Genomic DNA, 13,432 nt, shown 5'->3' with positions numbered 1-13,432 from the left:
CAGAATCTCCCACAGATGGGATCATTTTTGCACAAAGTAATGTGTTCAAAGTAATGTGCTAATACTGTCTCTAACAGCCTCATCTCCCATGAGAAACACATATGCACATGCACGCACACACACACACACACTTTAGCCATGGCGCATGTATTAAATGAACTAAAAAAAAAAAAAAAAGATTGGTTGTAAAGGCTAATGAAAAATTAAAGACACTAAAGGTATTTAAAACAACACCTAGGCATCCCCCATTACACACTACTAGGCGGTCATCAAAACACTGGCCCAGAAATTGATGCCTCAATTGTAATCAACTGAAAGAAACACTGGAAAAAAGATTCTCCTCAAAGGCCCTTCGCAAATTCTTCAACATCAACTTAAGTGCCCCAATATAGGCCCCTCGGGGGCCTATAGGAACTAGGAACTAACATCATGTTGGTCAATCATATTTCAAAGCAAACTCATAAAAAGAGAGATCAGATTTGTAGTTACCAGAGGGGAGGAGTGGGAGAAGTAGGAAATGAATGAAGTTGACAAAATTCTGAGGGCTTTTCTGGTAAACTGCTACATTATTCCCTTAAACAGCCAAGGGGAAACTAAAGTTAAAATTTATTGGGTTGTTCAATACTGCCAGAAATATTCAGTTTGTTCCAACTGAAGCCTGACAAGATATTTGAAAGGATTTAATAACTTTATGATCAGAAATGTGGCCAAATTGGAAGCTGTTATTCAGGGCCTGCTAGGAGTTTTTTTTTAGAGTTCTCCCCTTAGCTAAATGTATCCAGAGGGAAGGAGACATTCCAACAATAGGTGGATGGGTGCATCAGTTCTTTTTTGTCAATCCCCAAACCTCCTCTATTCATCAAAATAGTTGTAAATATTGGGATATTAGAAACAGAATTGTCCTGCAAATACACTCCCCAAACTCCATCTTGGAGAAAACCTGGATACCTTCTCTGTGCCTTTTCTACCCTCATTTTCTCTAGGACCTAAGAGCCATTCTTTGAAATGCAAATGTTTCTCATCAGAAAAAAAGGAGGAAGAAATATTTGGAAATTGGGCAGATTAAAAAAAGAAATTAAGTGTCTTCTCCACAAATATTAGTAGCTATAAGATTTCTATTTGCATCTGTCTATGTGTATCTATATATGTATGTTGTAGATGTGTGATATTTTTTACCTCTGGCTGGTGTTGCTAAAATTAATTTGTAAAAGAGCTGTATTTAATTGGGTTAAAAGTCAAGTGCTTATATAAATTAAGGGTTGGGTATTCCACAACTCTCAGAATATAGAGACTAACCCAATTTTTTTTTTAAGTTCACGTGATCTAAGGTTAATCTTTCATAAATAAAATCTAGTTTGTTGGTTGGTTTAATTAAAACAGACATGTCTTTAGAGTTACCAGCATTAAATATAACACTTTTATTCTACCTTGATTTACAAATTTGTCAGCAAGAAAAATAGGTATGATGAAGTTTTTGTAGATAATATAAACCACTTTTAGGAGCATATGATTTAGATAGGTGTAATGGGATAAGAGTTTATAGATAAACTTTTTAACAACAATTATATTTTATGGTATATGTACTTAAAACTAGCGACTAAAATGTTTTTGGTAATTTGAAACCTTAGAGTTTTGCTAAATTAAGGTAAATGATGGGAATTCATTGAATACCTAGAGTCCAAATTAAAAAGAAACTGAAACATTAATTATTGAACATAGGTTTATCTATTTGGGCTTCTTTTTAGAGAAACTAAAGATAAATTTGGTTCTCTTAGAAAACATGTCTTTTGTCACATTGAAAGATTGTACTGTGAAGAAGCGCATGTTTCTAGAAATAATGAAATGTATTCACGAATTTGTCAAACTAAAGAACACTGGTATAAGAGACAGTCTACGATTGTTTACTTCTTAAATTTTCACTAGAAATTAAAGTTTCAAAAGGTTTAGAATACTAATGTAATTAAAGCTACTGAAAACAAAAAATGAAACATCTCCATATGCAAAGAAAGTAGGTTGTGTGTTTTTGGCTAAGAAAAGTATGAAGACTGAAGATGCATTTTTGTTAAGGGAAATGAGAGTAATTTTGTCTAAACTAGAATTTCTGGTTATTTCAGAATGGAAGAGAAGAAAATGAAGGACAGACTAAATGTATACAGAAAGAAAGAGGAAAAAAAAGAATTTTACCTTGTGTAATCAAGCTGACTAAAATCCCTTTGTTACTATGAGGGTTTTAAAAATTAAAATTTGACATCATAGTGTATTTATGTAAAACTAGAACTTAATTTTCTTTCATCTGCTAACTAGATAATTAAGTATTTTTTCATACTGATGTGTGATCCTATTTAGTCAAGTGTCCAAACCTTTTGATATCTTTGACAAACCTTCCAAAATCAAATTCCAAAAATGAAGTCTTTTTGACCTGGAAAAAACTTTGGGCTTTTTCCAGAGGGCCCCTGGAACATTCCAAAATATTTGTTAAACTAATTAGGCTTACTTGATACATTAAATTACATGGGAAGTATTGCTAAATAGGAAGTAACATTAAGCCTTGTTCATGTTCTGTCTGCATAGATAGATGTTATACGTGTTCCAGAAATTATGTAAAATTCCTAGAAGTCTGATGTGTCCTGCTATAAAATGTTGTCTGTTATCAAAATTGAGGCTCACAATAAAAGGACTGAACATGAGTACCAGGGAAATGCCCTGGCTGCCTTTCACACAAGAGCAGGAGCAATAGAATCTATAAAAATTGTGGCACATGTGGATGAAGCCCATTCTGCTTCTGCAAAAAATGACCCCTCATCGCCCGACTTTTGACATTCTGATGTCCTTGTAACATGGCAACAATCTGTTCCTGAATCAGAGACATTAAGATGGGTAAACAATGGCTGTAAATTAATCTCCAAAATATATAAACAGCTCATGCAGCTCAATATTAAAAAAACAAACAACCCAATCCAAAAATGGGCAGAGGACCTAAACAGACATTTCTCCAAAGAAGACATACAGATGGCCGAGAAGCACATGAAAAACTGCTCAACATCACTAATTATTAGAGAAATGCAAATCAAAACTACAATGAGGTATCACCTCACACCAGTTGGAATGGGTATTATCAGAAAATCTACAAACAACAAGTGCTGGAGAGGGTGTGGAGAAAAGGGAACCCTCTTGCACTGTTGGTGGGAATGTAAATTGAGACAGCCACTATGGAGAACAGTATGGAGGTTCCTTAAGAAACTAAAAATAGAAGTACCATATGATCCAGCAATCCCACTACTGGGCATATACCCAGAGAAAACCATAATTCAAAAAGACACATGCACCCCAATGTTCATTGCAGCACTATTTACAATAGCCAGGTCATGTAAGCAACATAAATGCCCATTGACAGATGAATGGATAAAGGAGATGTGGAACATATATACAATGGAATATTACTCAGCCATAAAAAGGAACGAAACTGGGTCATTTGTTGAGACGTGGATGGATCTGGAGACTGTCATACAGAGTGAAGTAAGTAAGAAAGAGAAAAACAAATATCGTATATTAACACATATATGTGGAACCTAGAAAAATGGTACAGATGAACCAGTTTGCAGGGCAGAAATAGAGGCACAGATGTAGAGAACAAACGTATGGACACCAAGGGGGTAAAGCGGTTGGGGAGGGCGGTGGTGTGATGAATTGAGAGATTGGGGTTGACATATATACACTAATATGTATAAAATGGATAACTAATAAGAACCTGCTGTATAAAAAAATTAATAAAATAAAATTCAAGAAAAAAAAAAAAGGAACAGACAGGGCTATGGGAAAAACAAGATGGTGGCTTGGTTCTTCCCAGCTCTCTGGAAAACCCCATTTTTTGTTTGCAAATTTCTTAACCCACTATAGGAAATTTTTTTTTTTTTGGTCTCCAGAGGCCTCAGAACTTCTCCTCTGGGCCCTTTGAGTATCTGTACCTGGACTTTGTCCAGTTGTCATTTAGTATGGGTTATCAATATGTTCTTGTTGCATGTACGTTTTCTGGATGGGTTGTAGCCTTCCCTTGCATCACTTATATAAACAATCAGGCCAAATTTAATATAAACATATTAGTTTTACTGAGATTATGTTTGGGAAAAAGTGTAGAGAGAAGAATTATGTTTGTACGTTTATAGATATTAGATTCTAGTCTTGTTAATTATCTTTGAGGTTTTGTTATATAAATGTAAACTAGACTGAATCCTGAATTCTTCTAGTTTCCTCAAATATATGGCCACAAGAAATGTTTCACATTTTCTCCCACCCTTCTGCTTTGAAATCACAAGAAAAAAGATGGCCCTTCAATCTTGTTGAAAGGGACTGTACCAGTTCCTCCTCACTACCCAGATGGCAGCCAAACTTCAGGACTTGAGCCTCGGATACACATCACACAGATAAAAGGGCTACACATGACATCTGGTTCTGTACAAATGCTAGAGACCTTCAAATCTAATTGACGAGGAAGAGGAGGAGCTGCCATTGAGGTAGACTGCTTCCACCCAAAATGATGGATCAAGACCTACTTTAACTAAACATGAAACCCTTTCTTATCTTTCCTTTACTCTGGCATTGACCTTTCTTTTACTCTGGCATACACCCTCATCTGTATCTCCCAGGCCGTTGATAAGGGGAGTAACCCCTGGAATTTAGAGCAACTTTTATTTCAGGCTAAGAGAAATTTCACTGACCCCTGGCTTGAATGGGCACATGCAACAATTCTTACAAATGAATCCATTAACAGTGCCACCTTAGTGGAAGTAGTTCGTGCCCCAACAGGATTTATCTTTTTCTGTGGTGGTTATGATTCTCCTTGGACCTATGAGTGCCTAGATGGCTGGTGCACAGGTGAACAATGCTTCCTGTGTTATCTAACCTTGTCCCTAATTATTCTGGAAAGGACTGACCAGGAGTTTTTTTCATGATTCATGGTTCACTGCCTTTAGCAGAGCCCTAGTTCCCTGATAAGGAGTAGATATGAAGGAGACGATGATCAGAAACCTCTCCTTAACTCTTTTTTCTTTAGTCTTATTGAGATATAATTGACACACAGCACTGTACAGATTTGACATAAATACACTACCATGTGTAAAATAGATAGCTAGTGGGAACCTGCTGTATAGCACAGGGAGTTCAGCTCGGTGCTCTGTGAAGACCTAGATGGGTGGGATGGGGGGAGGGGCAGGGAGGTCCAAGAAGGAGGGGATATATGTATACATGTAGCTGATTCACTTCGCTGTAGAGCAGAAACTAACACAACATTGTAAATCAATTACACTCCAATAAAAAAAAAGATGTATAGCATAATGACTTGACCTTCATACATCATGAAATGACTACCACACTAACTTTAGTAAACATCCATCATCTCATATAGCTATAAAATTAAAGAAATAGAAGAAAATATTTTTTCCTTGTGATGAGAACTCCTAGGATTTACTCTCTTAACAATTTTCATATGTAACATACAGCAATGTTAATTATATTTATCTTGCTGTACATTACATCTGTAGTACTTATTTATTTTTTAACTGAAAGTTTATACCTTTTGACTGCCTTCATTCATTTCCTAATTCTCCCATTCCTTGCCTCTGGTAACTACAAATCTGATCTCTTTTTATGAGTTTGCTTTGAAATATGATTGACCAACATGATGTTAGTTCCTAGTGCACAACATAGTGATTCAATATTTCTATGCATTTCAAAATGATCACCATGATAAGTCTAGTTACAATATGTCACTATACAAATGTATTATATAGTTATTGACTATATTCCCCACACTGTACATTTCATACTTGTGATTCATTTATTTTGTACCTCTTAATCTCCCTCACCTATTTCTCTCCTCCCTCCATCTTCCTGAAACTGCTCCTTAACCCTTGATGATAATGCAGATTCTATTGCTAAGCCATTACCTGCCCAGCAAAAGTCTTTGGACTCTCTGGCCAAGGTTGTTCTTATTAATAGAATACTCCATGATTATCTTTTAGCTGATTAAGGAGGTGTCTGGGCTGTGGCCAACACTACCTGCTACACCTGGATTAAGACTTTTGGGGAAGTTGAAACTCAGATACATAAGATCACTGAGTAAGCCACTTGGCTTTAGAAGATGACTCCTTTGATGGGGTCTTTTTTTGACTTATTTGATTCTGATTGGTTTCGGTCTTGGGGACCATGGCTCCCAAGTGCACTCCAAACATTGGGAATTGATCTGCTTATAGTTATTATAAAAATCTCCCTGGTGCATTGTATCCTCTCAAAAGCTTTAAATACATGTTTCCAGCCACTAACTGCCAAGCAAATGATCTCCCTAAGACTGGAACATCAAAAAAGGAATGAGGAGACCTTCAAGATGGCCTAAGAGTAAGACGTGGAGATCACCTTCCTCCCCACAAATACATCAAAAATACATCTATATGTGGAACAACTCCTACAGAACACCTACTGAACACTGGCAGAAGACCTCAGACTTCCCAAAAGGCAAGCAACTCCCCACGTACCTGGGTAGGGCAAAAGAAGAAAGAAAAAACAGAAACAAAAGAATAGGGACGGGACCTGCACCACTGGGAGGGAGCTGTGAAGGAGGAAAAGTTTCCACACACTAGGAAGCCCCTTCACTGGAGGAGACGGGGGTGGGGGTGGGGTGGGGGGTGGTGGTGGTGGCAGAGGAAGAGCTTCAGAGCCACGGAGGAGAACGCAGCCACAGGGGTGCACAGGGCAAAGCAGAGAGATTCCCGCACAGAGGATTGGTGCTGACCAGCACTCACCAGCCCGAGAGGCTCGTCTGCTCACCGGCCGGGGTGGGCGGGGGCTGGGAGCTGAGGCTCGGGCTTCAGAGGTCAGATCCCAGGGAGAGGCCTGGGGTTGGCTGCTTGAATACAGCCTGAAGGCGGCTAGTGCGCCACAGCTAGACAGGAGGGAGTCCAGGAAAAAGTCTGGACCTGCCTAAGAGACAAGAGACCATTGTTTTGGGGTGCACGAGGAGGGGGGATTCAGAGCACCGCCTAAACGAGCTCCAGAGATGGGCGCTATTCATGGCTATCAGTGCAGACCCCAGAGACGGGCATGAAATGTTAAGGCTGCTGCTGGAGCCACCAAGAAGCCTGTGTGCAAGCACAGGTCACTATCCACACCACCCCTCCTGGGAGCCTGTGCAGCCTGCCACTGCCAGAGTCCCATGATCCAGGGACAACTTCCCTGCGCACGGCGCGCCTCAGGCTGGTGCAACTTCACGCCGGCCTCTGCCCGCTGCAGACTCGCCCTGCATTCCATACCCCTCCCTCACCCCCGGCCTGAGTGAGCCAGAGCTCCCTAATCAGCCACTCCTTTAACCCCATCCTGTCTAGGCGAGGAACAGACACCCTCAGGCGACCTACACGCAGAGGTGGGACCAAATCCCAAGCTGAACCCCAGGAGCTGTGTGAACAAAGAAGAGAAAGGGAAATTTCTCCCAGCAGCCTCAGGAGCAGCGGATTAAATCTCCACAATCAACTTGATGTACCTTGCATCTGTGGAATACCTGAATAGACAACGAATCATCCCAAAATTGAGGCGGTGGACTTTGGGAGCAACAATATATATATTTTTTTCCTTTTTCTCTTTTTGTGAGTGTGTATGTGTATGCTTCTTTGTGAGATTTTGTCTGTATAGCTTTGCTTTTACCATTTGTCCTAGGGTTATGTCTGTCCATTTTTAAAAATTTTTTAATAATTATCTTTTATTTTAATAACTTTAATTTATTTTATTTTATTTTTCTTTCTTTCTTTTTTTCTCCCTTTTCTTCTGAGCCGTGTGGCTGACAGGGTCTTTGTGCTCTGGCCAGGTGTCAGGCCTATGCCTCCGAGGTGGGAGAGCCGGGTTCAGGACGTTGGTCCACCAGAGACCTCCCAGCTTTACATAATATGTAAAGAGAGCAAAAGCTCTCCCAGAGATCTCCATCTCAACGCTAGGACCCAGCTCCTCTCAACGACCAGCAAGTTTCAGCACTGGAAACCCTATGCCAAAAAACTAGCAAGACAGGAACACAACCCCACCCATTAGCAGAGAGGCTGCCTAAAATCATAATAAGGTCACAGACACCCCAAAACACACCACCAGAGGCGGTCCTGCCCACCAGAAAGACAAGATCCAGCCTCATCCACCAGAACAGAGGCACTAGTCCCCTCCACCAGGAAGCCTACACAACCCACTGAACCAACCTTAGCCACTGGGGGCAGACACCAAAAACAACGGGAACTAAGAACCTGCAGCCAGTGAAAAGGAGACCCCAAACACAGTAAGTTAAGCAAAAAGAGAAGACAGAGAAACACACAGCAGATGAAGGAGCAAGGTAAAAACCCACCAGACCAAACAAATGAAGAGGAAATAGGCAGTCTACCCGAAAAAGAATTCAGAGTAATGATAGTAAAGATGATCCAAAATCTTGGAAATAGAATGGAGAAAATACAAGAAATGTTTAACAAGGGCCTAGAAGAACTAAAGAGCAAACAAACAATGATGAACAACACAATAAATGAAATTAAAAATTCTCTAGAAGGAATCAATAGCAGAATAACTGAGGCAGAAGAACGGATAAGTGACCTGGAAGATAAAAGAGTGCAAATAAATACCGCAGAGCAGAATAAAGAAAAAAGAATGAAAAGAACTGAGGACAGTCTCAGAGACCTCTGGGACAAAATTAAATGCACCAACATTCGAATTATAGGGGTCCCAGAAGAAGAAGAGAAAAAGAAAGGGACTGAGAAAATATTTGAAGAGATTATAGTTGAAAACTTCCCTAATATGGGAAAGGAAATAGTTAATCAAGTCCAGGAAGCACAGAGAGTCCCATACAGGATAAATCCAAGGAGAAACATGCCAAGACACATATTAATCAAATGATCAAAAATTAAATACAAAGAAAAAATATTAAAAGCAGCAAAGGAAAAACAACAAATAACATACAAGGGAATCCCCATAAAGTTAACAGCTGATCTTTCAGCACAAACTGCAAGCCAGAAGGGAGTGGCAGGACATAGTTAAAGTGATGAAAGGGAAAAACCTACAAGCAAAATTACTCTACCCATCAAGGATCTCATTCAGATTGGACGGAGAAATTAAAACTTTTACAGACAAGCAAAAGCTAAGAGAATTCAGCACCAACAAACCAGCTTTAAAACAAATGTAAAGGAACTTCTCTAGGCAGGAAACACAAGAGAAGGAAAAGACCTACAATACCAAACCCAAAACAATTAAGAAAATGGTTATAGGAACACACACACCAATAACCACCTTAAATGTAAATGCATTAAATGCTCCAACCAAAAGACATAGACTGGCTGAATGGATACAAGAACAAGACCTGTATATATGCTGTCTGCAAGAGGCCCACTTCAGACCTAGGGACACATACAGACTGAAAGTGATGGGATGGAAAAAGATATTCCATGCAAATGGAAATCAAAAGAAAGCTGGAATAGCAATTCTCATATCAGACAAAATAGACTTTAAAATAAAGACTATTACAAGATACAAAGAAGGACACTACAGAATGATCAAGGGATCAATCCAAGAAGATATAACAATTGTAAATATTTATGCACCCAACATAGGAGCACATCAATACATAAGGCAAATGGTAAGAGCCATAAAAGGAGAAATTGACAGTAACACAATCATAGTAGGGGACTTTAACACCCCACTTTCACCAATGGACAGATCATCCAAAAGGAAAATAAATAAGGAAACACAAGTTTTAAATGACACATTAAACAAGATGGACTTAATTGATATTTATAGGACATTCCACCCAAAAACAAAAGAATACATGTTCTTCTCAAGTGCTCATGGAACATTCTCCAGGATAGATCATATCTTGGGTCACAAATCAAGTCTTGGTAAATTTAAGAAAATTGACATCGTATTAAGTATATTTTCCTACCACAATGCTATGAGGCTAGATATCAATTACAGGAAAAAATCTTTAAAAATACAAACACATGGAAGCTGAACAATACGCTACTAAATAACCAAGAGATCACTGAAGAAATCAAAGAGGAAATCAAAAAATACCTAGAAACAAATGACAATGAAAACACGATGACCCAAAACCTATGGGATGCAGCAAAAGCAGTTCCAAGAGGGAAGTTTATAGCAATATAATCCTACCTCAAGAAATAAGAAACATCTCAAATGAACAACCTAACCTTGCACCTAAAGCAATTAGAGAAAGAAGAACAAAAAAACCCCAAAGTCAGCAGAAGGCAAGAAATCATGAAGATCAGATCAGAAACAAATGAAAAAGAAATGAAGGAAACGATAGCAAAGATCAATAAAACTAAAAGCTGGTTCTTTGAGAAAATAAACAAAATTGATAAACCATTAGCCAGACTCATCAAGAGAAAAAGGGAGAAGACTCAAATCAATAGAATTAGAAATGAAAAAGGAGACGTAATAGCTGACACTGCAGAAATACAAAGGATCATGAGAGATTACTACAAGCAACTATATACCAATAAAATGGACAACCTGGAAGAAACGGACAAATTCTTAGAAAAGCACAACCTTCCAAGACTGAACCAGGAAGAAATAGAAAATATAAACAGACAAATCACCACTGAAATTGAGACTGTGATTAAAAATCTTCCAACAAACAAAAGCCCAGGACCAGATGGCTTCACAGGCAAATTCTATCAAACATTTAGAGAAAAGCTAACACCTACCCTTCTCAAACTCTTCCAAAATATAGCAGAGGGAGGAACACTCGCAAACTCATTCTACAAGGCCACCATCACCCTGATACCAAAACCAAAGATGTCACAAAGAAAGAAAACTACAGGCCAACACCACTGATGAACATAGATGCAAAAATCCTCAACAAAATACTAGCAAACAGAATCCAACAGCACATTAAAAGGATCATACACCATGATCAAGTGGGGTTTATCCTAGGAATGCAAGGATTCTTCAATATATGCAAATCAATCAATGTGATACACCATATTAACAAATTGAAGGAAAAAACCATATGATCATCTCAATAGATGCAGAAAAAGCTTTTGACAAAATTCAACACCACTTATGATAAAAACCCTCCAGAAAGTAGGCGTAGAGGGAACTTTCCTCAACATAATAAAGGTCATATATGACAAACCCAGACCAACATCATTCTCAATGGTGAAAAACTGAAACCATTTCCACTAAGATCAGGAACAAGACAAGGTTGCCCACTCTCACCACTATTATTCAACATAGTTTTGGAAGTTTTAGCCACAGCAATCAGAGAAGAAAAAGAAATAAAAGGAGTCCAAATTGGAAAAGAAGAAGTAAAACTGTCACTGTTTGCAGATGACATGATACTATACATAGAGAATCCTAAAGATGCCACCAGAAAACTACTAGAGCTAATCAATGAATTTGGTAAAGTAGCAGGATACAAAATGAATGCACAGAAATCTCTTGCATTCCTATACACTAATGATGAAAAGTCTGAAAGAGAAATTAAGGAAACACTTCCATTTACCATTGCAACAAAAAGAATAAAATACCTAGGAATAAATCTACCTAAGGAGACAAAAGACCTGTATGCAGAAAACTATAAGACATTGATGAAAGAAATTAAAGATGATACCAACAGATGGAGAGATATACCATGTTTTTGGATTGGAAGAATCAACATTGTGAAAATGACTATACTACCCAAAGCAATCTACAGATTCAATGCAATCCCTATCAAATTACCAATGGCATTTTTCACAGAACTAGAACAAAAAATTTCACAATTTGTATGGAAACACAAAAGACTCCAAATAGCCAAAGCAATCTTGAGAAAGAAAAATGGAGCTGGAGGAATCAGGCTCCCTGAATTCAGACTATACTACAAAGCTACAATAATCAAGACAATATGGTACTGGCACAAAAACAGAAATATAGATCAATGGAACAGGATAGAAAGCCCAGAGATAAACCCATACACATATGGCCACCTTATTTTTGATAAAGGAGGCAAGAATATATAATGGAGAAAAGACAGCCTCTTCAATAAGTGGTGCTGGGAAAACTGGACAGCTACATATAAAAGAATGAAATTAGAACACTCCCTAACACCATACACAAAAATAAACTCAAAATGGATTAGAGACCTAAATGTAAGGCCAGACACTATCGAACTCTTAGAGGAAAACATAGGCAGAACACTCTATGACATAAATCACAGCAAGATCCTTTTTGACCCACCTCCTAGAGAAATGGAAATAAAAACAAAAATAAACAAATGGGACCTAATGAAATTTAAAAGCTTTTGCACAGCAAAGGAAACCATAAATAAGACGAAAATACAATGCTCAGAATGGGAGAAAATATTTGCAAACGAAGCAACTGACAAAGGATTAATCTCTAAAATTTACAAGCACTCAATATCAAAAAACAAACAACCCAATCCAAAAATGGGCAGAAGACCTAAACAGACATTTCTCCAAAGAAGATATACAGATTGCCAACTAACACATGAAAGGATGCTCAACATCACTAATCATTAGAGAAATGCAAATCAAAACTACAATGAGGTATCACCTCACACCAGTCAGAATGGCCATCATCAAAAAAATCTACAAACAATAAATGCTGGAGAGGGTGTGGAGAAAAGGGAACCCTCTTGCACTGTTGGTGGGAATGTAAATTGATACAGCCACTATGGAGAACAGTATGGAGGTTCCTTAAAAAACTAAAAATAGAACCACCATATGACTCAGCAATCCCACTGCTGGGCATATACCCAGAGAAAACCATAATTCAAAGAGTCATGTACCACAATGTTCATTGCAGCTCTATTTACAATAGCCAGGACATGGAAGCAACCTAAGTGTCTATCAATAGATGAATGGATAAAGAAGATGTGGCACATATATACAATGGAATATTAGCCATAAAAAGAAACGAAACTGAGTTATTTGTAGTGAGGTGGATGGACCTAGAGTCTGTCATACAGAGTGAAGTAAGTCAGAAAGAGAAAACAAATACTGTATGCTAACACATATACATGGAATCTTAAAAAAAAAAAAAAAAAAGGTTCTGAAGAACCTAGGGGCAAGACAGGAATAAAGACACAGACGTAGAGAATGGACTTGAGGACACGGGGAGGGGGAAGGGTAAGCTGGGACGAAGTGAGAGAGTGGCATGGACATATATACACCACCAGGTGTAAAATAGATAACTAGTGGGAAGCAGTGGCATAGCACAGGGAGATCACCTCAGTGCTTTGTGACCACCTAGAGGGGTGGGATAGGGAGGATGGGAGGGAGACGCAAGAGGGAGGGGATACGGGGATGTATGTATATGTATAGCTGATTCACTTTGTTATACAGCAGAAACTAACACACCATTGTAAAGCAATTATACTCCAATAAAGACGTTAAAAAAAAAAAAAAAA

Source organism: Balaenoptera ricei, chromosome 16 (genome assembly GCF_028023285.1).
Source record: "Balaenoptera ricei isolate mBalRic1 chromosome 16, mBalRic1.hap2, whole genome shotgun sequence".
NCBI classification, from domain to species: Eukaryota; Metazoa; Chordata; class Mammalia; order Artiodactyla; family Balaenopteridae; genus Balaenoptera; species Balaenoptera ricei.
Note: the sequence above shows the minus strand (reverse complement) of the source record.